General features: G+C 42.6%; 2 long non-coding RNA genes across 4 annotated transcripts in view; one reads left to right on the top strand and one right to left on the bottom strand.

Annotated features, from left to right (window-relative positions):
• Window positions 1–26,775, top strand: part of LOC128313534 (uncharacterized) — a 59,864-nt gene that overhangs the window by 11,989 nt on the left and 21,100 nt on the right. The window lies entirely within an intron of this gene.
• LOC113600881 (uncharacterized) lies at window positions 809–19,057 on the bottom strand. 3 transcript variants are annotated; one of them, XR_008294425.1, is made up of 3 exons: window positions 18,794–19,057; window positions 17,491–17,588; window positions 809–1,580 (listed from the first exon to the last, which is right to left on the bottom strand). It is a non-coding gene; the product is annotated as an uncharacterized LOC113600881 (long non-coding RNA). The 3 variants fall into 3 exon arrangements; XR_008294428.1 differs by having other exon boundaries at window positions 809–1,583; XR_008294416.1 differs by lacking the exon at window positions 809–1,580 and adding an exon at window positions 3,901–4,806.

Here is a 26,775-nt window from a genome sequence, read left to right on the forward strand (position 1 = left end):
TTCTACCTCTGACTTCACCACTGACTAACAGGAATCTTGGGCAAGTCAGAGCATTTCTGGCCTCACTTTTTGTCTATAAAATGAGGGTAAAATAATTATGGCTCATTCATATTATCTGATTTGTTAGGACAAATGTCATGACCACATCAGCATAAAATGTGGATGAGACCAACACTAAGAAGGTACACTTAATCAGGATCAAGATCAGGATCAGATACACTTCATCAGGAAGGTGAAGGGAGAGGGTGATCACAGCAGGACCTCACTGCCATCTCTGGAAGGGCTTCCCCAGCGTGAAGGGGGCAGGGGCAGAGACTGGGGGCAGGACCACCCTTCGTAACGGCTATTTGACATTGTAGTATATTTGGCTCTATTTAAGTTAACTTTTACTAAGTTATAATACATAACACATTATGGTGTAAATGCTTATATATGCTCTATATTATGATCCCAAGAAAGGAAGAGAGAGAGAAACTTAATGTTTCAGTTACTCTCAATTGACTTTTTTTTTTTTGTCTTTTTAATTTTCCAAGTTAGAGGAACTCTGGATGGTGTTAAGGAAAGAGATTCAAATCAGATGGAGCTAATTCTGGTATTTTGATCAGTGAACCATTTCCATTCCCTATTCTGGCTCCATGACGGATGCATGAGGCAGACCCAGTGAGCACCTCTCTTTAATTATGGGAACCTAAGAGGGATCATTCTGGTAGGGGTATGCCATCCCTTCACATCTAGACCTTTTCAAATTGACATGAAAGCCGATGCTGCTAATTGGCAGAGCACTAGGTATTTTCAGAGACAATGTATGTGTCACGTCCTGGGTACAATTATAAAATCGAGGGGAACTCCAAGCCTTATCACCAGGCACTAACATACAGGTAAATCAATATAGTTAGCATTATTTAAATTGTATTTCTTTCAGGAAAACAAATAACAACAATAACTGGAAATAATAACGTGCCCCCCCCCAAAAGCAGGGGGTTAGAATGATCAAAAACAGAATCTTTGCCGTTAGGAAAAGTTCAGTTCGTGGTTCCTATTTATAGGCAATCTTTGCAAGCATTCTTTCGTCTATTTATGTAAAATCAACTTGGGCTTCATCAGATCTGCTGAAAGAACAAGATGAAAAACACCTGTAACCACCAGCAAGTGATCCAGAGGGGACAGATTCTTTAATTGCGTCATTAATTTCCAAAGGCATATCCATCACACTTGAGCTTGCAGAATGGAAAATAAATGTATTGGAGAAAACCCAATTTCAAGCGCTAATAAAAAGAGGACACAAAAGGTTTCATTCACCAGCAATCTCTATTTCCTCTGATTTACAGTTTTCAGAAAGCAACAGTGTCGTTCAGCTGCAGGGTCACAGAGCCGCCTTCCGGTAGAATGCTGATCTGATGGCCTGCCCCGACGTACACGCAAAATGAGTGGCTGACAGCCAATTCTTCATTACCAGGGGGCACAGCGGACACAGGGTCGTGGAGAACATGTTCACAGGGAGCCGGCCGGTCATTGTACAAGGGGCTGCTGCCCCCAGAGTTTGTTGCTGACTTTGATTCGGGCATCCTCTCAACGAATACCTTCTTGCCAAAGGAAGAGAGCATTATGCAGATAACACAAAACGGTTTAAAAAAAAAAAAAGCCCAAGGCTTTCCTCAAATCCCTTCTCTTTGTTTCCTGAGAGGCATTTTCTGGAATTCCCATCTGGAAAACTTAGGGCAACTCCAACATCAGTTACTGTGTTGGTCACAGAATGATGAGTAGTTCTCGATTCTCTTGGAATTGTTGAGTAGAAATGACAAGGGAGGGGCGGGTGGGGGGGCACTGTATTGTATTAGCAATGTTTGATTTCGTAGGTGAGGAGGACATGAGTGTCCTTGTATTATTCTTTATCCCTTGTTTTTTAACATATCCCAACTATCACATAGTATATATTTTTTAAGTTTATTTAATTTGAAACTTTTTTATTTTTTATTAACCATTTATTCATTTTTGAAAGAGAGAGAGAGACAGAGTGCGAGCCAGAGGGGAAAAGAGAACAGGAGACACAGAGTCCGAAGCAGGCTTCAGGCCCCGAGCTGTCAGCACAGAGCTCGGTGAGGGGCTCGAACTCACAAACCACGAGATCAAGACCTGAGCCAAAGTCGGATTCTTAACCGACTGAGCCACCCAGGTGCACCTGCCTAGTATGTTATTTTTAAGAAAAGTGCACTCACACACGAGGACTTGGGGAACTAATTTGATCCTCTTACATAGTCTATGTCTGTGTACCCTTTGATTGTTCCAGCAAGAGTTATTTCATGCAATTAAAATTTTCTCCACTCATCAAACATTTCTTGCTATTTTAAAAATTGTAAAGACATACACAGAAACAAATAGCAAAGACAAAGCAGTGGTTCCTCTTGGGCCCCTGTTCTAGCTTCACTTCCCTCTCCAAAGATACCCGCCCTCTCTGGTTCAGTGTATATCCTTCCAGACCATACTCTATATCTATATATACATGTATTTACACATATATGAATATAACATAATGTAAATACAGTGTCAGTTTTCACCTATGCATCTTTCTTGGGCATTGATCATTTAAGGTCAGCAAGAAGAAAGAACTCTTGGCCTGGGTTACAAGGCCAAGGAATGACTGAAAGGAAAACTTGAATAAGAGAAGGACAGCTATGATCTTAGTGGTTAAACTTGCCCTAGACTGTGTGCCCAGACACTTGTCCGGGACATTCAAAGTGAGGGAACAGAGGAGCAACGGTCCCAAGCTGGGGTCATTAGAACCTTTTCAGTCAGTTGTGCCTGGAGAACCAGGATGTCCCTTGGCTCAAGGGCTGGTGGCTGAGAGGTGGACCCTGAATGACCTAGCACACATAGGTCAAAGCTGAGCAAAGAAGCCAGTTTTATGACCGAAGCTGCCTCCAGAGATGCTATGCTTGTGAATAGTTTATAATTGAGATGAAGTAGCTTCTCGTAAGAGTCAAGAGTGGGGTGAGTCACTGTTGAGGGAAAGCGTGGGTCACAGAGGAAGAACAAGGCCATGGTCCTATCGTCCAGCCTAAAGAGGGGTCTCCTTTCATCTCATGGGTAGTACTGGGAGATATAAATCAACTAAGTGATAAATCTAAGTCAAATAAATAAGTATATAATCTTGGGGCCTCTGCCATTTTGTTGCTACTTTGGGGGAAAACCTCTTTTCCCTTTTTTTAAAAAAAAATTTTAATGTTTATTTTTGAGAGAGAGACAGAGTATGAGCAGGGGAGGGGCAGAGACAGAGACAGAGAGGGAGACACAGAATCCGAAGCAGGCTCCAGGCTCCGAGCTGTCAGCACAGTGCCCGACGCGGGGCTCGAACTCACAAACCGCGAGATCACGACCTGAGCCGAAGTCGGACGCTTAACCGACTGAGCCACCCAGGTGCCCCCAAACTCTTTTCCCTTTGACTCCACGGGCATGGGACTCTTCTGACGTAAAGTGAGACTTGCCCCCCGTGACAGGAGACCTGTAAACACATACCGTGTGCACATGGTGAGCACAGAGCCAGGTGCCCTGTCTGTTGGGACTCCCAGGTTCTTTGTGCATGTGTGTGTTTCCTCACTCTTCCTCACACCTTTCTCTTCCTCCCTTCGGGATGTAAAACAGAATCCCTTGGCGTATTTTTTTTTTTTTTAGCTGGGTATAATAATCTGCATACCATAACATTCACCCCTTTTAAGGTGCACAATTCTGTGACCTTAGCAGAGACTTTTTCACTGGAGCCTGTTTTTCTTCCAGGTGCTTGCAGCTTGTTCTCTGTAGAGGCTCTTTTGAGAAGCAACGTTCTTCCTATATTTGTTTCCCCCTGGCAAAAAAAAAAAAAAAAAGAGCTGCAAGAAAATAGGAGGTCTGCTCTCCCCTACAGCTGCCTCTGTCCAAGCTAACATAGCCTCCTGCCTGTGGTTGATTGGCACTCAGGCTGGCTTCCCCTACGCTGAGAGCACACTTCACTTAGGTTCTTGGCGTCAGATGAACAGAGAATTCAAGCAGACTCTATTGATTTTTGCTATCTCCTTGGTCCCCCCTTCCTCCCTTTTTCCCTAGAGGGGCAGTTAGGAAGTAGCTAACAATCCTTGAAGCCAAACTGAGCTCCTGAATTCATTGCATTCTTAAAATAGGGGGAAAGAAATAAAAAAATGGAGCCTCAAAAATATCACGTAGAAGCAAATTATGTTCCTGTCTGATTGCGAGGCAGCCCAGCAAATCCATAGCTTCAGGGATGACATTTGCAGAGACAGGATACTCCTTGATGTTAAGAAAATAATGGGCTGGCTTGTACAAGTGAGTATCTTTCTCCTTGAAACTAATTAGACAGTTCAGGGAACCTTGTCAGGGAAGGAATAGGTGATATTTGTCTGGTTGCCCACGCAAATTAATAATCCAGTGGCCAGAAATAACCATGGGTGCTCATAATTGTGTGAGAATGCAATAGCAATTCCGAATTCACAAAACATTAAGACTTAAGGAGTAGTCACTAGCTTTCCAAAACAATTTGGCTTTTTTTGTCCTGCTTGAAACTTTGTTGCATTGGATATGGCTGACGGCAACATAGGTCAGAGAACACAGAAATTTCCATGCTAAAAATTCTCAGCGTCATCACGTGAATAGCCCAGACTGTAGAGTAAGAAAGCGTCTCACCAAACCAAGGGCCGTGGGGACTACATGATTACCCAAGATCATGTGCCAGTGCAGAGTCGATTTTTACATTTTAAATTGACATTGCCGGACGCTTCCCTCTATAAAAGCTCATGAAAATTATAGCCTCCGGAGTTCCTGTGAAGTTGAGAGGTTGAGAAAGATACTAAATTAGCTTTCCTGGTCTTTGCTGCTTGTCTACCCATGCAGCATTGAAAAACCACCAGACAGCAAACTTTTCCTCCCACAGCCTCATGAACTAGGCAGGGGTGTGAATCGACATACCCGGGGGAGCTTATTAAAAATACAGAGGCCTGGGTCCCCTGCCTTGAGCTCATTCAGTAGATCTTGGGTGGGATAGAGGCCTCTGAAATTTTAACAAGCTCCCTCGACGATTCTGAAGCGCATCAATATTTGAGAACCTCTAATACGGTGAAAACGGTTTGAGCTTTGAAATCCAGCAGACATGAGTTCAGACTAAGAGGCCACCATTCTGTGACCTTGGGCAGGCTAACGCTGTCTGTGCGTTTACCTCGCTTGCGGGGCCGTAGGGAGGATTAAGTTAATGGCACGTGCTGAGTGTTGATCCCAATGCTGGCCACCCAGCGCATGATTAATACATGTTACTCCTTGTATTAGTCAGCCCTGGAAGCCATAGCAAAATAGCACAGACTGGGGGGCTTAAACAAGAGGCATTCATTTTCTCCCAGTTCTTGGAAGTCCCATATCAAGCTGTTGGTAGGCCCGGTTCTCCGGAGGCCACTCTCCTTGGCTCACAGATGGCGCCGTCTTGCTGTGTCCTCACATGGCTTCTCGTCTGCACCAGCGTCCTGGTGTCTCTTCCTCTTCATGTAAGGACGTCAGCTCTGTTGGGTTAGGGCCCCACCCTTGCAACCTCCTTTAACCTTAACTACCTCTTTAAAGGCCCCATCTCTAAAAACAGTCACATGGGGGGTGAAGGCGTCACGTATGCATTTTAGGGGGACGCAGTCTGATTCATAACACTTCCCTTCACCCAATCCTTTTTCCCTATACTCCTTCCCTTTCCGGTCACCGTCAGCCATGGCTTGTGTTTGAACTATCTGTAACTCAAAGGAATAAGTTTACAATACTCATTTGATAAAAGCACTGGTTGAAGGTGAGAGTGAGGACAGGGTGTGGGTATTTTGCTGAAGGCAGCAGCTTCCTAGCCATCCAGTCCCCAGAACCCTGGTCCAAGAATGTAACAGAGACTCTACTCTTAGCAAAAGGATCCAGAAAAACTCTCACCACTCAACATTACATGAAGAAAATTAAAAAAAGTGACCTAGATGGAGAAGGTACAGAATACCCCTGTGTCCAGATTCTGAGTTCTGTTTCTGAAGGGTGCTTTCTTCTTCCCCACTATGACAGATCACAGCAGAGAAAAAGAAAAGTCCTTTCACATTTCCTAAGTGGAAAGCTCAACTGTGTGATCTATTATTTCCTGACAGAGTGGTTACTTAGCACCTATTTTTAGAGTCCATAATATTCCATTTCAGACATGTGAGGCTTCATTCTAAGCAGGCGGCTTCCCCCTCCCCTACTGCCCAGATGTCTCCTTCGTGGTCACCTACAAAGCTCCGTAGAGGCCAGCAGCCTCATAACAGAATCTGTGATGTGAATTTTATTCATTCTGATGTTACAGGGCACACCTCGCTGCCTCAGAACCCATCCCTGATGTAACTGGCAACGCACTGAAATGAGGCAGTCTATGAATCACTCAAGATGAAGTTAGAAATCTCCCGCTGCCACATTGTTCTCTTATGCATATTACAACGAATTAAATGTTCTGGCCTAGACTATGAATTTTATCTCTTTTCCGATTATGTTCCTTGGCTGTATATTTTTTTCCATGAAACTGAAGCAGGCTTCTAAAAATACATGCATTTATTATATATCTTCCTCAGCTTGATTTAAAATGCGCCACTACGATTACTCTGAATTGTAAATGACAAACTGAATGAAGAAGGCTGGGAATGGTTATGTACTTATAAAATGCAATGAATATTTTTTTCTTTGGTAACTTAGGTGGAATTAAGCCTCCAGTTAGGGGCACTTCTGATGCGTTGTCGACAGGCCCTGGCCACTCCAGTGACCTGAATCAGTCAAAATGGCCCACGCTCTTTGCCCATCTCCCTCCTCTTTGCCCCATTTCTGGGAATGGGAGCTGTACAGTTTAATTCTAAAATGTCAGATCCCAAAGAGATCTTAGCATCTCTGAATTCAATCCCCTCTGTTTTCCTCGGCTTTTCATTAAAGCAAAGTCAAACATAATTTTCCGGCACTGTCCCACTGAGACAAAGGTGTAATTAATTTCCTGCTCCTAGGCTCAGCCATGTGATTTCCTCTGGCCAGTGGGATGTTAACAGATATGACACAACAACCTTGAAAAGTGCTTATGCAGTTGGACCCGCTGTCTTGTACTTCTGCTCTTGCCATGAGAATAATATGTCTGGACCAGCCCTCTGGGTCCAGGAGGAGGAAAAGACGTGTGATCTGAATTGCCTCAGCTAATCTTCCTCAGCCAAGCCTAGAGCAGAGCTCCTCAACCGCTCTGCAGGTAATTGAGTGAGCCCAGCCAAGATCAGCAGAACCACCTAGCCAAGCCCAGCCTAGATCAGCCAAAACTCGGCCAACTCACAGATAGGTGAATTATAAAGATAAATGACCGTCATTTGGAAGCATTGAGTTCGGGGATGATGCATGACACAGTATTTTGGAAGCAATAGCTGATAAGTTTGGCCACTTGTTTGGTGTTGTTTTCTATTATCTCTCCATGGTCAAAGTTCTTTTTTTTTTTTTTCAACGTTTATTTATTTTTGGGACAGAGAGAGACAGAGCATGAACGGGGGAGGGGCAGAGAGAGAGGGAGACACAGAATCGGAAACAGGCTCCAGGCTCTGAGCCATCAGCCCAGAGCCTGACACGGGGCTCGAACTCCCGGACCGCGAGATCATGACCTGAGCTGAAGTTGGACGCTTAACCGACTGCGCCACCCAGGCGCCCCTCAAAGTTCTTTTTAATCTTTGTAACTATAAGTAATCTGCAGAATGATACTTCAAGACCATGTGAACATCCAGTGACTTAACTGACTGAGCTCCGTGGCACCCTCTTTTGTCTTAAAGCATTTCTTGTCTTTAGCAGTGTAAGGCATTCTCTCTTGCTGGATCGCATTGACTAGTATTTTGTTAAAGATTTTTGCATTGCGGCATCTGAGTGGCTCAGTCTGTTAAGTGGCCAGCTCTTGCTTTCTGCTCAGGTCATGATCTCAAGGCTCGCAGGTTTGAGCCCTGCATTGGGCTCTGTGCTGACAGTGCAGAGCCTGCTTGGAACTCTCTCTCTTTCCTTCTCTCTGTCCCTTCCCTGCTCACACACTCTCTCTCTCTCTCTCTTTCAAATAAATAAACTTAAAAAAAAGATTTTTGCATCAGTGTTCATGAGGGATATTGGTCTGCAGTTTCCTTGCAATATTCTTGTCATGTTTTGGTATCAGAATAGTGTCCTTACAATATGAATTGAGAAGTGATCCCTCCTCCTCCATCTTTATGAAGGAACTTGAGTAGAATTGGTATTATTTCTTCCTTAAATATTTGGTGGAAGTCATCAGGGAAGTTATCTGGGACCAAATGGTGGTTGTAGGAAGGATGTGAACTATAAATTTAATTTATTTAATAAACATAGGGCTAATCAATGAGCTATTTCTCCTTAAGTGAGTTTTGAGAGTTTATGTCTTTCAAGGAGTTTGTCCATTTCATGTAAGTCATGAAATGAATTGGGATAGCATAGTTCCTAATTTTGTTATTATTCTTTTAATATCTGCAAGATATATAGTGATATCACCTCTTTCATTCCTAATATCAATACCTTCTTTTTTTTTTCTTAGTATGTCTAGGAGGTTATCAACTTTACCGATATTTTCAGGGAATCTGTTTTTTATTTCACTGATTTTCCCTAGAATTTTTCTGTTTTCGATTACGTTAATCTCTTTTTTGTTATTTCCTTTCTTCTGCTTGGATTGGGTTTGATTTGATATTTATTTCTTAATTTCTTAAGGTGGAAGCTTATACTGTCAATTTAAGGCTTCTCTAGGGATGCCTGGGTGGCTCAGTCAGTTAAGTGTCCAACTCTTTCTTTCAGCTCAGGTCATGATCGCATGGTTTGTGGGTTTGAGCCCCACGTTGGGCTCTGCGCTGACAGCACGGAGCCTGCTTGGGATTGTCTCTCTCCCTCTCTCTCTGCCCCTCCCCCACTCTCTCTCTCTCTCAAAATAAATAAACATTAAAAAGAAAACTTTTTAAAATTTTTTTAACATTTTTAACTTATTTTTGAGAGACAGAGAGACACAGAGCATGAGCAGGGAGGGGCAGAGAGAGAGGGGAAGACACAAAATGTGAAGCAGGCTCCAGGCCCAGAACTGTCAGCACAGAGCCCAATGCAGGGCTCAAACCCACGAATGTTGAGATTACAACCTGAGCCAAAGTCGGATGCTTAACCGACTGAGCCACCCAGGCACCCTGTGATTATTTTTTTAATGTTACATTGATGCAGTTTTGGTTTCCTCTTTAACCCCAGAAATATGTACAGTGTGTGTGTGTGTGTGTGTGTGTGTGTGCATGTGTGTGTATTATTTAAGAGAAGTAGAGATTTTTTGTGGTACCGATTTCTAGTTTTATCTTGATTAGATTGTGTTATTTGTACCTGTTTTTTGTACACTTATTAAGGCCTTTCTTGTGTTTAAAATTTGAAAAAGATTCAAAATAAATTTTTTTTTTAAAAATCAAGACTTTTTAGAACAGTTTTAGGTTCACAGCAAAATTGAGGGGAAGGTACAGAGATTTCCCATATACCCTCTGTCTCCTCACATACATAGCACATGGGCATTTACAAAGATTTAATATCTGTTTTATGGTATAGAGTTGGCATTTTACAAATGGTATAGAGTAAGTCATTTTACAAATACGGTGTTCACGTCTTTTATATCCAAAATATTTTTTATCTGCCTAACCTTTAAAGGACTAAGTAAGAGGGTTATTAACATTTTCTCAATATTATTGCTTTTCTGAAATTTTATACATGTAATAGTTTTGGGTTTCTGCATTTTTGTGTCAGTAATCGGGCGCATAATTATTTATGCTGGCAATTTTCTTTGTCTTTTGTATTCTCCTTCAAGAAAAGGTCACTCGCCGTGTCCTTTTAATACTTCCCCTTAGAAGCCTCCATTTGATATTAATAACTCAGTTCCTACTCTGATTTTGCTTGTATTTGCACAACTTATTTATTCCTTGTTTTCCTTTTTACCTTTCCTGGTCACTTGGTCTAGTACTGTTCCTTTGGGGCAGCATATGGTTGAATTTTGGCTTTTGCAGGTTGTGACTTCTTGTGTTTCCTGGGACTTTAGCACCCATGTCACTATCCCTGCTCTGCTTGAAGTCTTATCTGTTCTCTTCCACATCTTCTTCACTAGTGCTCCCAAGAATACTCTCTCTCTGCCCACTTGAAACTACACTACTTTCACCTGCACGTGGCCCCACTGCCACCTGCTAATTCAAAATTGCGTCCCCAGAGCCGGCAACCGTGCCCAGAGCCCCGGAGGCTCTTCGATAAATGTTTAGTGAGTGATGATAAGTATAGCATTAGTTAGGGTCAGGTTCATTGGTAATAAAACCCAAATATCAGTGCCTTAAAAATGAGTCTATCTCTCCCTTATGTAAAATTCTTAAGCCTTTAGGCATTTAATGCAGAGCTGGTAAGAAGGCTTTGTTCCACAGAATTTCCCAGTTCCTTCTAAATCACTGTTCTGCCATTTCTAGAGTGTGTTCCTTATCCTCGTAGTCCAAGAGAGTCCACATTTCAGACCCCAAGATGGAAGAAAGAACAAAGAAGAACCAGCCGGAGGAGTGTTCCAGGAGTCTGTTCCGAAAGGTTCCTGGAATCTTCCATGCACACAAATCCTTCTACTTGCATGGCATTAGCCGGAATTTAGTCACACAGCCATTCTTCCTACAAGAGAAGCTGAGATGTGCTAATCTGGGTAGCTGTGTGTCCAACTAAAATTGTATTCTATGGAAGAACACTGAAGACCTGAGAAGGAATAGGCTACTTGCGGAAATCGCAAGAAGATGGGGGCTGGGCCGTAGCGTGAATGAGGAAGCGTGGTAGATGGGCTACGAGAAAAGGAGGGCCTAAAATGTGAAGTCTTAGACAGCCAAGACCATGGATACAATCCTATAGACTCTTTATTAGCGAGGGTCCTGAGAGGAAACAGACAGCACTCTTGAAAAGGTGACGTGAGTTCAATGAAGGGACCCTATGAGAGGTGGGCAGGGCCAAAGAAGACTAACGTGGGCTGGCGAAGCACCCCAGGGCCAGCAACTGCAGGAAGCTACCATCACTTCTAGTACTGCTGAGGCAAGTGGATAAACAGGTACTGGAACCCTGCAGCTGTAGTCGTAGGAAAGGGGTCTCAGACAAGAGCTGTGCTTTTGGTAGAGGGACATCGCCACCACAACACGAAGCCCGAAAGTGGAACTGGTGATATAATTTGCCAGGCCCGGTGCAACATGAAACAAAAGGGCCACTTGTTCAGACACTGCTGAGAACTCCAAGGTGATGCCAGCAGGGCATTGAAGCAAGCCTGGTGCCCTTCCGAGCACAGGGCCCTGTGCATCTGTACAGGTCAAACATCTATGAAGCTGGATTTGCCCGGCGGAGAAATAGCCAAGGACGAGTGCCCCCCCAGACTTCTCTCTCTTCCAGCCCTCTGACCTTTTCCAGTGCCTCTCACTGTCCATACCCAAATGGAAGTCGAAGCAAAAGTGTTGGGGTGAGGCAGTCCGTGGCGGTCGGCCCTGGGGGAGAAAATGGATAGCGTGAATCCGGAAACAAGCAGAGAATATCCAGCTCAGCTCTGGAGGGCCATTAGAGATTTTTCAGCAGAGTGATGTGTCCAATTAGTTTTTAGGAACAACTTTTTGGCAGCAGTGTGGAGGATGGATTGGAGAGCCTGGAGGCAGAAAGACCAATTAGAAGGCTGTTATGTAAGTTCCAGAGTTGCCTTCTCTTTTTTTTTTTAAATATCAAACTCCCAGGAAGGAACAGATTTTATATTTATAACGCCGGCCAAATAACACACACAAACACATGTATACGTGTGCATATATCTATATGAAACCCAGAGTCCACAAAACACAAAGCCTTAGTGAAACAATGCTTCACTTTACTAGAATCAAAGTACTCTAATTTCATTAAAAAATGCTGGTTGCATATTACAATAATCCTTTCACAGTGTATGAAAATCAAACCATCATATTGTATGCCTTTAACTTTTATGTGATATATGTCAATTATTTTTCAATAAAGGTGGAAAAAATATTGCTTCCAAGCCACCATGTTGATTAAGAGCCACAGCTTTTAGCTTGAAAAACCTAGGTCTGAGAGTACAAAAGTAAAATAATAGCCCGCAAAGGTGTTCGTATCCTAATTCCCCAGACCCTGGGAATATGCGAGCTTACATAGCAAGAGGGATTTAGCAGAATTTATTTCATTGAGGACTTTGAGATGGGAGGCTATCCTGGATTATCCAGGTGGGTCCAGGGTAATTACAAGGTCCTTATAAAGGAACAAGGAAGGAGAAAGTGTTGTTGAAGGAAGCAGCGTCAGGGTGGTACAGCTGCCCATTGCTGGTTTTGAAGATCCTTGGCCATGAGCCAAGGAGTGTATTCCTCTAGAAGGTTGGAAAGGTAAGGAGTAGGATTTTCCCCCCGAGGCTTCAAAGAATGACGCCTTGATTTTCCACAGTGACACCCGTAGGTCTCTCACCGCCGTGTGGTGTCTTAAGCTATCGAGTTTGTGGCGATTCATTACAGCGACGATGAGAAACTAGTACCCAGGGGCAGATGGTGAGAGTCGGAATGAGGCAGTGTCAGGGGGATGGATGGAGAGGAGAGGACTGGATATTCTAGTAGGACCTTTAAATGTGGAGTCCAGGTTCTCTCTTAGGGTGGAGGGCCACAGGACAAATCACAGTTTTTCTTCCTCTAGCGTTTTACATTTGCAGGAGGATTCAAATGAATGTCAAAGACTTAGCCGGGCAAAAAAAAATCTGTTTTAAAACTCTGTTTTCGTGGTGTGAGTGTAGGGATTCAGGGCAGCTCAAGACATTGTGCTGTCAACCTGTGAGCTGATCTGGAAGGTGGAAAGAGCCACCTGGATGGTGTCTTTTTAACTGACTAGCTTCGCTCTCACAGATGACTCTTAGATGTATGTAGAAATCACAAAGCCAAGCAAATAATGTTGATTTTTCTAGAAATCGAAAGAAGAAAGTGCTCCAGTATGGAAGACACAGTGGGGCTTGAAGGTGAATGATTTGTAAATGGGCAGATCACCACATGAGTTTGTGCAAGGTGCTTGTATCAATAGTTGGACGCAGGGCAGGAAAGTCAGCAACAGGATCTGGTAATGATCAGCTTATATAAACAATCAATTTGCATTTATAGGTTACTTGTGAACACACAAACCGTCTGAAAAAAATCTAACAAAAACTAGAAAGCATACTTTAAAATAAGTCATTTACAGTAGCAGTAGAAAACATAAAATAAGGTGTCTAAAAATCTAAATATGAGCAATACTTTTACATAGAAAATGATAAAACATTATAGAAAGACATAACAAGCTCTAATACATGAAAAGCTATTCCATGTTTGTGGATGGCAGGACGGTCTTAAAGATGCCAGATCTCCCAAATTATTCTAGAAGCACAGTGCAAGAAAAGTCATACTTCAGTCGACTATGCGCACGTGTCCATGCACACGTGTGGGGAACTTAACATGATAACCCTAAGGTGCAGGCGTAAGAACAAAGAGTCAAGAATCTCTGGGGCTGTTGGCAGTTTCGCCTCCCAGATGTCATTCCTTGTTATTAGGCTGTGTCCAATAGGACCGTGCGGTACAGGAGCAGGAAAAGACACACAGGCTAGTGGGACAGAACAGCAACAGATCGTGTACCCACGTAACCATGGTCAATGACAGAAGGACACCACAACTCAGAGGGAAGGGATGGACTCTTCAATAAACGGCCATGAGACAAATGATTATAGGAGAAAACATAAAAACTGGACTCGGATAGAGAAAGCAAAACTTAAAACTTGTAAAAGGAAGATAGAGTAGAATCATCTTTTCACATCGAGGAAGGAAATAAAGTCGAAGGCACACACATACACACAACAAAAAGGAAAACACAGATTCATTCGATTACGCTAAAATTTAAAACCTTTGAGTACAACCAAAGACACCGTAAGCAACATGAAAATGTAAACGAAGCCTGGGAGGAAAATGGTGTATACAGGTAACTAATAAAGGAGCAGAATCCAGGATATGTTAATAATTCTACCCATCAGTAGGAGTCAGCCAACCCAGTAGGTAAGCAGGCAATGGATAGTAATTGGCAATTCACAAAAGGGAAAACCTGAACCACCAGTGAATATGCAATGGCATGTTCCACTTCACTCGTCAGTGAGGGAATGAAAACAAAAATGAGATTCCCACTCTCGCCAAAGTGGCAACAGTTTTAAAATGTGGCCCTATCAGGTGCTGGAGAGGATGTAGAGAAAAAAAAGCACCTTCATACTTTCCTGGTAGGAGAATAAACTGGTACAAGTAATTTCTTTCTTTCTTTCTTTCTTACATTTATTTTTGAGAGATTGAGTGCAAGTGAGGGAGGGGCAGAGAGAAAGGGACAGAGAATCCAAAGCATTTTGACACGGGGATTGAAATCACAAACCAGGAGATCATGACCTGAGCCGAAGCCAGAGGCTCAACCGGCTGAGCCACCGGGGCACCGCCTGATACAAGCATTTTAGAGAACACTCTGATGGTATCTAGTGACCTTGAAGAAGAGGTGCAAAGTTGACGACCTGAAACCCCATTCCTAGCAATGTTTCCTGGAGAAACTAAGGCATGGACACAGGACCCAAGCATCATTCAAGCATCATTTATACTGGAAACAAAATATCCATCATTAGGAGACCGGACAAATAGTGACTTAGTCACCCAAGGAGGTACTGTAAGAAGGAATTAACCGGAGCCTTGTATATCTCCGCAGATCAATCCCGACAACATAATGTTGAAGCAGAAAATCAAGTTGTAGTAAAATAAGTATAGGAACATAGCATGAAAAACACTATTTTTTGTGTGTACAAACATACATATGAAAATTATAAAACAAATATCAAAATGGTAAGCACCAAACTCAGAATAGTAGTTAGGTTTAAGAAAGGTGGAGGGGCACCTGGGGGGCTCAGTTAGTTAAGCATCCAAGTCTTGGTTTCAGCTCAGGTCATAATCTCACAATTTGTGGGATTGAGCCCTGCATCAGGCTCTGCGCTGACAGCACAGAGCCTGCTTGGGATTCTCCTTCTCTGTCTCCTCTCTTTGCCCCTCTCTCTCTCTCAAAAAAAAAAAAAAAAAAAAAAAAAGGAGGGAGGTGAATGGAATGGAGGAGGGTGGGAATACACAGAAGGCTGTATCTGTAATGTCTTGTTTCTATCTTACACTCATTATCCTATTTTATGCTTTTATTTACACGGCTTTATATGCTTGAATAATTATATTCAAAAACTCAAGCCCTTCACCATGGCAACAAAGTCACCCACGATCTTGCCCCCTCTGAGGTTGTCTTTGCGGATCCTTCCAATCTCCCCGTCCATCACTCCTGTGTACTACTGGGCTCCAGAGATACCAAAGATTCCTGTTGTTTCCTGAATATATTCCTTTTCACAGCTGCATGCTTTTGCTTATGCTCTCCCCCCCCCCCCAAGGTCTTCCATTCTAGACCCCACGTGGAAAACTCCATCCTTCCAGATTCATTTTCTATTCATCTATCTCTGGTATTCTCCAAGGAAATGCTTCTCAAGCTTCAACGTGCATAGGAGTCAGCCTTAGATCTTGTTAAAATGCAGGTTCTGATTCCGCGGGTTTGGGTGGGGGCCCCCATTCTGCCTTGCTAATAAGCTCTCAGGGAATGCCAATGGTGGCACAGGTCGGAATCACACTATAGTAGCCAGACCCTTCTTCTTGGGTAGTTAGAAGGTCCCGGCTCCAGATTTCCACAGCCTCCTCTACATCCCTTATTATAATATCCATTGCGTTGTTCTCGGTCTGTTTTTTATATCCAACCTTTTTCATGACACTCTGAAAAGTAGTTATCTCGTAAGGGTAGTAATCCTGCCCGGGGCCTCACTGCGTGGCCAGCACCTAGCATTCCCTCGCTGAAATATTTGAAACGTTCCAGTGTTAAAAATACAATTGCCTGTTGCACCTCTGGTGAAACCTCATTAAATCTGTTCAAACGTTTCTGTGTTTTATATCCCAGGCCAGTAGCAACAGGTAGGCAGAGCAGTAAATGCATAGTGTGTGCAGATCCGGTCTGAATAGGTTCCTAATTACGGTGCTCAACTGGAGAGGGGAACTGGAAACCCTTAAAAAGGTTCAGAACCCTTAGGGCAGAGAGAGCTTTGGAGATCCAGGGGATTTTCGTTACTTAGTCACAGGGCATGGATTTTGTTCTAAGCATTATGATGGTTAATGGGAGGTTTGTAGACCTGTTGTGAGAACATAGGCCCTCTGAGAAAGATTGAAAGGGCAAACGCAGGGCTGGCTGATGACTAACAGCCTGGCCAGGGTTCCTGCCCGCTGGGAATCTTCTCCGTGGCCCTGTTGCACCCTGTGCATGTACCTGCGGAGGCTGGCGGGTGCAGGGAGGGTGCAGCCCAGCACGTGCCCCCACCTGCCCACCCGTCCCAACTCTGGCCCTCCCGCTTAGCGGCTGTGACTCCCTGAGCAACTTACTTCGCCTTTCCGGACCTAGGAGTGCCAGCTTTCAACCGAATACCGCGTGGACATATACTGAAGATATAGTCCTTGTTTATCTGAAATTCAGTTTGTAATTGGGCACGCAATATTTGAATCGGCAAAATTATCTGGGACTCGCCTTCTTTGTTTCTAAAATGAGGTGCTAATGGTACCAATCTCATCAGGCTGTGAGGCCGAAATAATTTAATATGCGGAGAGGACTTAGAATGGGACCCGGCTCAGAGCGTGTTACCCATAGGATCAAATCCACATTCCTCAGTCGTGGGGGGGGGGGACTTTCAAGACTTGCACCTCCCCCCTTGTCTTCCCAGTCTCCATTACCACTGCCCCTCCCCTCTGTGATTCCACGCCGAGCCTACACCAAACCAGGTCCTGCCTCTGCTCCCGTTCTTGGCAGCTGCCTCTACCCAGAATCCCTTTCTCGTGAGCGCCCTGAAGAGAAGCCACTAGTCCAGGGTAGCTGTACCTAAGACTGCCCCTCTGTGGACTTCTCTGCTCCACCGCTGTGAGCCTCACCTGGTGAGCCCCTTCACAGCGCTTTATACAGACCTTTATCTGTCCCTGTCTCACTGCAGTAAACTTGTTTCACTCTTTGTGTTATATTTTTTTTAACAGTATAATGTGTGTGTGTGAATTAATGTTAATCCACGATCTGGTGCTTTTCGTTACTATGTGAAGTCTCTTAATCAGGAACTCCTATACCAAGGGTGATAGGTGAACATTTAAAAAGCTGCCCAACTTCAAATATTCTTATTTAAGTCTGCACCAGAGGACTTGCTCTTTGAGTAAGGGGTGTGGAAGTAATTTCTCACTTATAGAATGGGTGGTATTCAAAATATACAGTAGAGCAGAAGGACTTCACCTTGTCCTGTCGTGGGCAGAACAGAGGAAAGCCAAGATCTAAACCGCACACAGCCCTGGGTGTTGCACTTACTGGAGGCTTCTCCCATCTGATTTGATTGATTTCATCTATTGTCAGGATACAGATGCATTTGCCTCCAGTGAAACTTTCAGTGCAAGGTGTTGGAGAGTCTGAAAGAACAGAGAGCAAGGACTTCACCAGAATTACAGAACAGATTGAGAGCTGTTTTTTTTTTTCACTTGCTTGCTAATAAAAGTTGGTTCACCGTGTGGAAAGTGGGCTAAGATGTGCCCTCATCGTGCTATACCACCTGGTAGGGAGGGGGTGGGACAAGGGACATCTGTATCTTTTCTTGTACCCTACGTGTTGGAGGCCACTGTCATCCACCAAAAGGGACTCGATGATCACGAAACCAAATTGGTTTAGTTCAGTTTGCAACGCTGTGTCTCTCCAACCGAAGGTGAGCTCGAGAGTCGGGACCTGTGTTAGTAGTGTTTCACTCCAGCCCCTCCCCCTGCAGCTGGCCCAGCAGGAGGTGCTCAGTATGGAAGGGGTGACAGGACCCTTGAAAGACCCTTATTGCAGAGCCAGCTTGAAAACGTTGAGACAGAATCAGACATCCAATTAGCCAATATGATCAGGGTGAAAACACAGAAAAAAACGAAGGATACACGAGAAAGGAACCCTTTGATACATCTTCCTTGAAATTCTCTAAAAAACCGCTTTCCCTCTTGAGAATTCATGATACATAGCATCACCTTCACATTAAAGGTGTTGAAGAGTGTTCTAAAAAAGTAAATCCTCCTCAGGCACTTTACCTCTGGGTATTCTTCCTCAAACCTGAGGCCTTAGTCCAATCAAGAGAAAACATCACTCTAACCCAAATTAAGCAACATTTTACAAAATGTCTGGCCAGCACTCTTCAAAACTGTCAAGTTCATGATAAACAAGGGAAGACTGAGAAACTGTCAAGATCAAAGGAGCCTATAAAGAGAAATTCTAAGTACAGTGTAGGATCCCAGATGACATCTCAGAACAGAAAAAAGACATTAGTGGGAAAATGGATAAAATCCAGATATGTCTGGAGTTTAACTGATGGCACTGTACCAATGTTAATTTCTTAGTTTTGACAAATGTACCATAGGTAATGACAGATGTTAATATTAGTGGAAACTGCATGAAGGATATCTGGAAACTGTATTCATCACTTTTCGGTGCAACTATCATTATTCTAAGATAAAAAGGTCATTTAAAAAAGAAGTTTTAAAATAAGGTAAATATTTGAATGACAATTGTAGAAAAAAGAGGAATCTAGCTTTTGACACTAATGAAGTCGAACATTTAAAGGCAAGTCATGGATTCCAGGAAGAGCCACCTGCTAGGCTGGGCCTGATCCTGACCACTCGCCACCGAGGTCCTACCAGCTTTTCAGTTAGAATCTTGCTTCCACTTGGTTAATCTGCATGGCTTTGTTAAGGATAGATGGCTGGCTATCGTGTACGATTGACTTTGGGAGAAGTGGAATAAACCTCTTCAGGGCTGCGTCTGCAAAGCTAAAGGCGTAGAGAATCACAAACATCACAGCGTCACATTCCTGTCTTCTCATGAGTATTAAGCATTAAGACCTACTCCCTCAAGTGCCTCCCGCAGGACTTGGCACACTATTGGTATATCGGAAATATTTGCTGGCTTTATGTTACCATGGCCCAGTTCAGAGTTGCCCACTTACTCTGATGGGGGGGGAGAAACAACAACAACAAAAAAACCAACTCCAAAGTGGATATGAAACTGAGCTCTTTCTGCTGATGTTGGCTTTGGGGCCTTTATTTTAAGTGCAAGAGGAGGGAAACTTGTATTTTTTTTTTTTTAATGTTTATTTCTGAGAGAGAGAGAGAGAGAGAGAGAGAGAGGGCAAGCAGGGGAGGGGCAGAAAGAGAGAGGGAGACACAGAAGCTGAACAGGCTCCAGGCTCTGAGCTGTCAGCACAGAGCCCGATGGGGGGCTGGAACTCCTGAACCACGAGATCATAACCTGAGTCGAAGTCGGCTATTTGACCGACTAAGCCACCTAGGCGCCCCCATACTGTACATTTTTTAAATGATTGTTCCATTAATCAGTTTTATGATTTTAAAAATGGTAAATAATATTAGTCAATACTAGTCAATGTAGCACTTACTATGGGCCAGGTGGTATTCTAGGGCTTTACATATACTAACTCGTTAAATTCTCACAACAATCCCGTAAGCTGGTGACCGTATTCATTCTTGTTTTACAGATGAAGAAAGTGCGGCACAAATTAGTCACGTATCTTTCTCAGGATTATATACATTTTGCTATTTGATAAAAACACTTTATGTGGATGAACTAGGATTTGAACTAGATTGTGTCGCTTCAGAACCCACACCTCTAATCATGACACTACAGCTGTGCCCCATGAATTCATTTGCAAAGTGTGAGACTGTGGAAGCCAGCTCTAAAATGGTACTCACCTCCTGGAATTCATCCCCTTGTGTAGTCCCCTTCCACGAATCAGGATTAGTCTGCGTGTCTGATAGAACATCGTGGAAGTGACCGTGTGTGACATCGGAGGCGAGGTCACAGAAGGCATTGCAGCGATTGCCCTGGGTCTCGAGGGTAGCACTGACTCTGGGGGAGGTCAGCGCTATGCTGTGTAGACACTCAAGGATAATCGTGGAGAAGGAACCCACCTGGCAGCCATGTAAATGAGGCACATTGGAAGCAAAAGCTCCAAACCCAATTAAGCTTTAAGTGAGCACGGCCTCTGCTGACATCTGACTGATCCGAATGAGAAATTGCGAGCCCAAACTACCCAATGAAGCTGCTCCAAAATTCTTGGCCCATGGTAACTGTGAGAGAAAATACATATTCGTTGTGTATTCAAGTTGCTAAGTCTGGGGACAATTTGTTACACAGCAATTGGATAACTAGTACAGAAAACACTCAGAAAAGTGTGAAAAAGAAATCACTTCGAATCTTACAATTCCGATTGTAAGATTCCAATTAAAAAATTTTTTAATGTTTTATTTACTTCTGAGAAAGTGTAAGTAGGGGAGGAGCAGAAAGAGAAGGGGACAGAGAATCCAAAATGGGCTCTGCGCTGACAGCAGTGAGCCCCACGTGGGGCTCAAACTCACAACTGTGAGATCATGACCTGAACTGGTTGGATGCTCAACCGACTGAGCCACTCAGGAGCCCTAGAATTCCTTCTTTTTATGCTCAAACATACTTAAGCTAAATGCATGTCGTTTTAAAAAAATATAACTTGGTTCATAACGTACGTTCATTTTTGTATACTGCCATTTCCCCACTTAATGCGTAAATAGATATCCACGTCAGTAGAAAAGTCTTTCGAAACATAAGTTTAATGGCTTTATAACAGTTCACAATGGAGCTTTATTTTTGGACATTTAAGTTGTTTCCATATTTCTGCTATTATAAACACTAACACAGTAACTACTTTGGAAAGAGACAATGTGGCGAATTGTCAAGACCACAGCCTTTGAATTCTCTGTATGGTATGCAAATTCTAGTTCTGCCCTTCCCTAGTGCAACTTTGAATAAGTTCCTTAGTCTGTGCTGTGTTTCCTTCATCTATAAAATAAGAAATGCAGTGCTTTTGCGGGCACTTCTTCTTACTTTTTTATTGAACTAAAATATACATAAGTTACCATTTTAAGCATTTTTTTAACGTTTTTATTTATTTTTGAGACAGAGAGAGACAGAGCATGAACGGGGGAGGAGCAGAGAGAGAGGGAGACACAGAATCTGAAACAGGCTGCAGGCTCTGAGCTGTCAGCACAGAGCCCGACGCGGGGCTCGAACTCACCGACCGTGAGATCATGACCTGAGCCGAAGTCGGACGCTTAACCAGTCGAGCCACCCAGGCGCCCCCCATTTTAAGCATTTTTTAAGTTCAGTGGCATTGAGTACATTCACATTGTTGTGTGACCATCACGACCATCCATCTCTAGAACTTGTTCATTATCCTAAACTGAAACTCTGCATCAGCTAAACACTAACTCCACATTCCCTCCTACACTTAGCCTCTGTTCCACTTTGTGTCTCTGTGGATTTGGCTATTCTAGGTACAATATTTGTCCTTTTGTGTCTGGCTTATTTTACTTAGTATGTCTTCAAGGTCCAACTATGTTGTAGCACATATCCAAATTTCATTCTTTCTTAAGGCTAAATAATATTCTCTTGTATGTATATACCACATTTTATTTATTCAGTCTTCTGATGGTAGCCTTTTGAGTTGTTTCCACCTTTTGGCTATTGTGAATAATGCTGCTATGAACATCGGTGTATAAATATCTGTTTGAATCTCTGCTTTCAGTTCTTTGGGGTACATACCTAGAAGTGGAATTGTTGGATCGTATGGTAATTTTATGAATTTTTGGGAGAACGGCCATACGTATGTCTTCGACAGTGGTTGGACCATTTTACATTCCTATCAGCAATGCACATGGGTTCCAATTTCTCCACATTCGTGCCAGTATTTATTTTCTGGGGCTTGGAGGGGGGCAGTAGAGAGGAGTTTGATAGTAGCAGTTCTAATTAGTGTGAGGTGGTATCTTACTGTGATCTTGATTTTGATGATCAATGTTGTTGAGCATCTTTTTCATGTACTTATTGGCCATTTGCATATCTTTTGGGGGGAATTTTCTATTCAATTCCCCTCTCGACCATCACTTCTTTCTTGAAATTCTTGTCTGCCTTTACTTCCTCTAGCTCTCCCCTCCATCCCTCTGCTCACCTTCTACTTTCTTTCTTTCTTCTTCCTCTAAGCTTCTCATGTTATTGTGGTAGAGTTCTTTCAAGTCAGGTCTTTGACCTTCCCTGTATTAATTTCACTCTTGCCACCTCAAGGAAGCTAATGGCTGGTGTGGAGATTCAAGAAATCAAAGAAATGAAGATGTCAGGTATTCAATTAATATATTATAAATAAATGAATAAAATGAAACAGAGGTACAGTTAAATAAAGGAAGAAAAACTGAGTACTAAGAAACGTTGAGGCAGTCACAAGAAGTCAGGAAAGGCAAGAAAAAAAAAGAGAGAGAGAGAGAGAGATTAAATAAGACCGAGAATGAAATTTTGCCATCTGTGACAACATAGATTGATGTCAAGGGCAATATGCTAAATAAGTCAGAGAAAGACGAATACCATATGATCTCTGTTATAAGTGGAATCTTAAAAATGAATTAAAAAAGTGAAGCTCATAGATACGGAGGACAGATGGACGGTTACCAGAGATGGGGTGGGGGGAAAGGGTGGGAGAAATGAGTGAACTGCTTTTGTTTTTAGTTTAAATACATTGAATTTTACAAAGGAAGATCAAATTGAGAGAACTAACATTTACTGTATTCAAAATTTATTACAAAGCTACAGTAATCAAGACAGTGTGGTGCTAGCCTAAGGACAGACATATTAATCAATGGAATGGGGAGTTAAAAAGTCCATAAGTAGAACAGAGTGGCCAGAAACAAACCCATATGCACACAGCCAACCAATTGTTGACAAGAATGCCAAGACCACCAATAGAGAAAAAAAGAACAGGTTTTTCAACAAATGGCACCGGGGCAACTAGATGTCTACATGCAAAACAGTAAGTTGAACCCCTCCCTCACAGCATATACAGAAACGAACTTAAAGCGGATCAAAGAGCTAAACGTAAAACTCTTAGGTTTGGGACCTGAGATTAGGTAGTAATTTCTTAGATATGATACCAGAAGTACAAGTAACAAAAGAAAAATTGTGTAAATTAGACTTCAGCAAAATGTAAAGCTTTGCGCTTCAAAGTATACTATCAAGAAAGTGAAAGTGAGAAGTGAAGAGAAAATAAGAGAAAAACTTCGCGAATCATGTCTCTGCTAGAACTAGGGGGAAAAAAACTATTACAACTCAGCATTAGAAAGGACATTTTTTAAAAAGGGGCCAAGGATTTTAGTAGACGTGTCTCCAAAGTAGATATAAAAATGACCATTAAGCACAAGCAAAGATGTTCAACAACATTAGTCATTAGGGAAATGCAAGTCAAAATCAAAATGAGATGTGAATTCACACCCACCAGCACAGCTATTATAAAAACAACAGAAAAGGAGAAGTTTGGTGAGGATGTGGTGAAATTGGAACATCGCTGTCAGGAAACAGGTTGGTATTTTTTTCAAAATGTTAAACATGGAATTAGCTTGTGACCCACTAATTCCACTCCTAGGTATGTGCCCCAGAGATCTGAAGATACGTATTCACACGTAAACTTGTATGCAAATATTTACAGCAGCGTTCTTCTTAATAGTCAAAAAGTGGCAACAGTCCAAATGTCCGTCACCTGTTGAATGAATAAACAAAAGCAATACATCCATACAATGGAATATTGTTCAGCCTTAAAAAGGAACGAAGTCCTTGTACTTGCCGCGGCAGGAATGAACCTGGTAAATGTCAGCTCAGTGGAAGAAGCCCAACACGAAAGACCCCCTGCTGTATGATTCCATTAACACGAAATGTCCCAAACAGGCACATCCGTAGAGACGGAAAGTAGCTTAGTGGTTGCCAAGGGCTGAGGGAAGGAGTAAATGGAAAATGCTCATGAATGACAGGTTTTCTTTTCTGGAATTAGACGGTGGTGATGGTTGCACAGTGTCATGTAAATCTTTAGTAAACCACAGAACTGTACCCTTTAAAATGGTGAATTTATGGTATATGAATTATATCTCAAAAAAAATAAGTATAGAAAGAGGAAATGCTTTCCGACTCATTTCATGAGGCCAGCATCACACCGTGATGGTCTTCTTGACACGTCAACTTGGCTGTACCACAGCCCCGGTTATGGAACGCTGAGATTGCTGTGCAGGTGTTTTGCAGATGTGATTAAAGTCCATCATCAGTTGACTTTACTCAAGGGGGATTATCCCAGATGCTCTGGGTGAGGCTAATCCAGAGCAGAGTTTGTGCTTCCTGGAAGAAATTCTGCCTGTGGACAGCAGCTTCAGCTCATGCCTGGGAGTCCTGGCCTGCCCCTCCTGATGGCCTTAGGGATTTCAGACTTGCCTCATCTGCCCCCACAATCACATATTCCTCACAATAAGTCCCTTAATGCATCTCCTCCTGGCTCTATTTCTCTGATTCAGCCTTGAGTGAGACTGATAGCAAAACCAGAAAAGAATATGTACGACCAAAAATAAAAAACGGACTAATATTCCTCATAAACGTAGACACAAAAATCCTTGAGACAATGCTAGCCAGTCAAACTCAGCAATATATACAAGGTACAACATACTATGACCAATTAGAATTTATCCCAAAGGGTGCCTGGGTGGCTCAGTCGGTTAAGCATCTGACTTCGGCTCAGGTCATGGTCCTGCGGTTCGTGAATTCGAGCCCCGCATCAGGCTCTGTGCTGACAACTCAGAGCCTGGAGCCTGCTTCGAATTCTGTGTCTCCCTCTCTCTCTGCCCCTCCCCTGCTCACTCTCTCTCTCTCTCTCTGTCTCTCAAAAATAAACATTAAAAAAAATTTTTAAAAAGAATTTATCCCAGGAATGCAAATTAGAGTTATTTTAGTTAATTTAATGAATCAATGTAATTTGCCTCATTAACAAAATTTTTAAAAACTCATTTCAGGGGCACCTGCATGGCTCAGTCAGTTGAGCATCTGAATCTTGGTTTCAGCTCAGGTCATGATCTCACAGTTCATGAGTTCAAGCCCAGCATTGGGCTCTGTACCTGCTTGGGATTCTCTCTCTCTCCCTCTCTGCCCCTCCCCAACTTGTGCTGTTTCTGTCTCTCTCAAAATAAATAAACTTAAAAAAAAAATCATTTCAGTTGAAGCCAAAACAAAAAAGAAAAAGCATTGAGAAATTCAACGCTTTGTTTATAATTAAAAAAAAAAAATTCTCAGCCAACTTGGAGTAAGAAGCACTTCCTCAATGTCTGTGTCAGTTTGCTCGGGCTGTCATAGACTGGGTGGCTTAATCAATAGAGACTTATTCTCTCACAATTTTGAGAGCCAGAAGTCCAAGATGAAGGTGTCAGCAGGGCTGGTCTCTTCAGAGGCCTCTCTCTTCAGTTGGTAGATGGCTGTCTTCTCTCTATGTTCTTACATGGTCTTTATCCATCTTTCTATCCCAGTCCAATTATTATAGAGTGTACTCCGATGACCTCATTTCAGCTGTGTCACTTCTGTACAGACCCTGTCTCCAGATACGGTTCCATCTGAGGTACTGTGGATTGGGACTGCAACATATGAATAAGGTGGGGGAACACCGTTCAGCTCATAACAACTGATGCAAAACTGAGTGTGTCCCCTTAAAATTGAGGGTAAGGCAAGGATTTCCACCCTTACCACTTCTTTCCAGCATAGTAATGAAGGGCTTAGTGCAATAAAGAAAAACATAAAGAGTGTAAAGAAAGAAGCGAAGGGGCGCCTGGGTGGCTCATTCGTTCAGTGGCCGACTTCGGCCTGGTCATGATCTCACAGTTTGTGAGTTGGAGCCCCATGTCGGGCTCTGTGCTGACAGCTCAGAGCCCGGAGCCTGCTGCAGTTTCTGTGTCTCCCTCTCTCTCTGCCCCTCCCCTGCTTGCACTCTGTCTCTCTCTCTCAAAAATAAACATTAAAAAAAATTTAAGAAAGAAGTAAAAATGTCTTTATTCACAGTTAACATGGTTGCATACGCAGAAAATCCCAAGGAATCTAACCCTCCAGCCCCCTCCCCCAAAATCTTAGGAATAATAAGCAAATTTAGTAAGGTTGCAAGATAGAAAGTTAATATACAAAAATTAGATGTATTTTTATATATTAACAATGAGCAGTTGTAAATGAAATTTAATAAAACACTACAGTTGCATCAAAATCAGGAAATATTTAGAGATTAATTTAACAAATATGACCAAGACCTATATGTTGAGAAATTAAAGAAGATCCAAATAAATAGGAAGGTATACCATGTCCATAGACTGGAAAGCAATATCGTTACCTGATGTCATTTTCCCCCATATTGATATATAGATTCAGTGCAATCCCAATCAAGTCCAAGAACGCTTTTATTATAGAAACTTGCAAGCAGATTCTAAAATTTATAAAGAAGTACAAAGGACTTAGAATACTTAATTTTGAACAAGCTCCAAAAGTTACCGTAAAATAACTATAAATGATGAAATAATTTTTAAACAAAATTTCAAGGGTTACTATAAGGTACATTAATCAAGAAAATATGGTATTGGCATAAGGATATACCTGTACATCAATGGAGTCCAGAAACGGACCCACAGTTAAATTGTCCATTTGTATTTACTACAACTGCCAAAGCAATTCGATGGAGTAAAGGAAAATCTTTTCAAC

This window comes from Acinonyx jubatus, chromosome A1 (genome assembly GCF_027475565.1).
Source record: "Acinonyx jubatus isolate Ajub_Pintada_27869175 chromosome A1, VMU_Ajub_asm_v1.0, whole genome shotgun sequence".
In the NCBI taxonomy this organism is placed as follows: Eukaryota; Metazoa; Chordata; class Mammalia; order Carnivora; family Felidae; genus Acinonyx; species Acinonyx jubatus.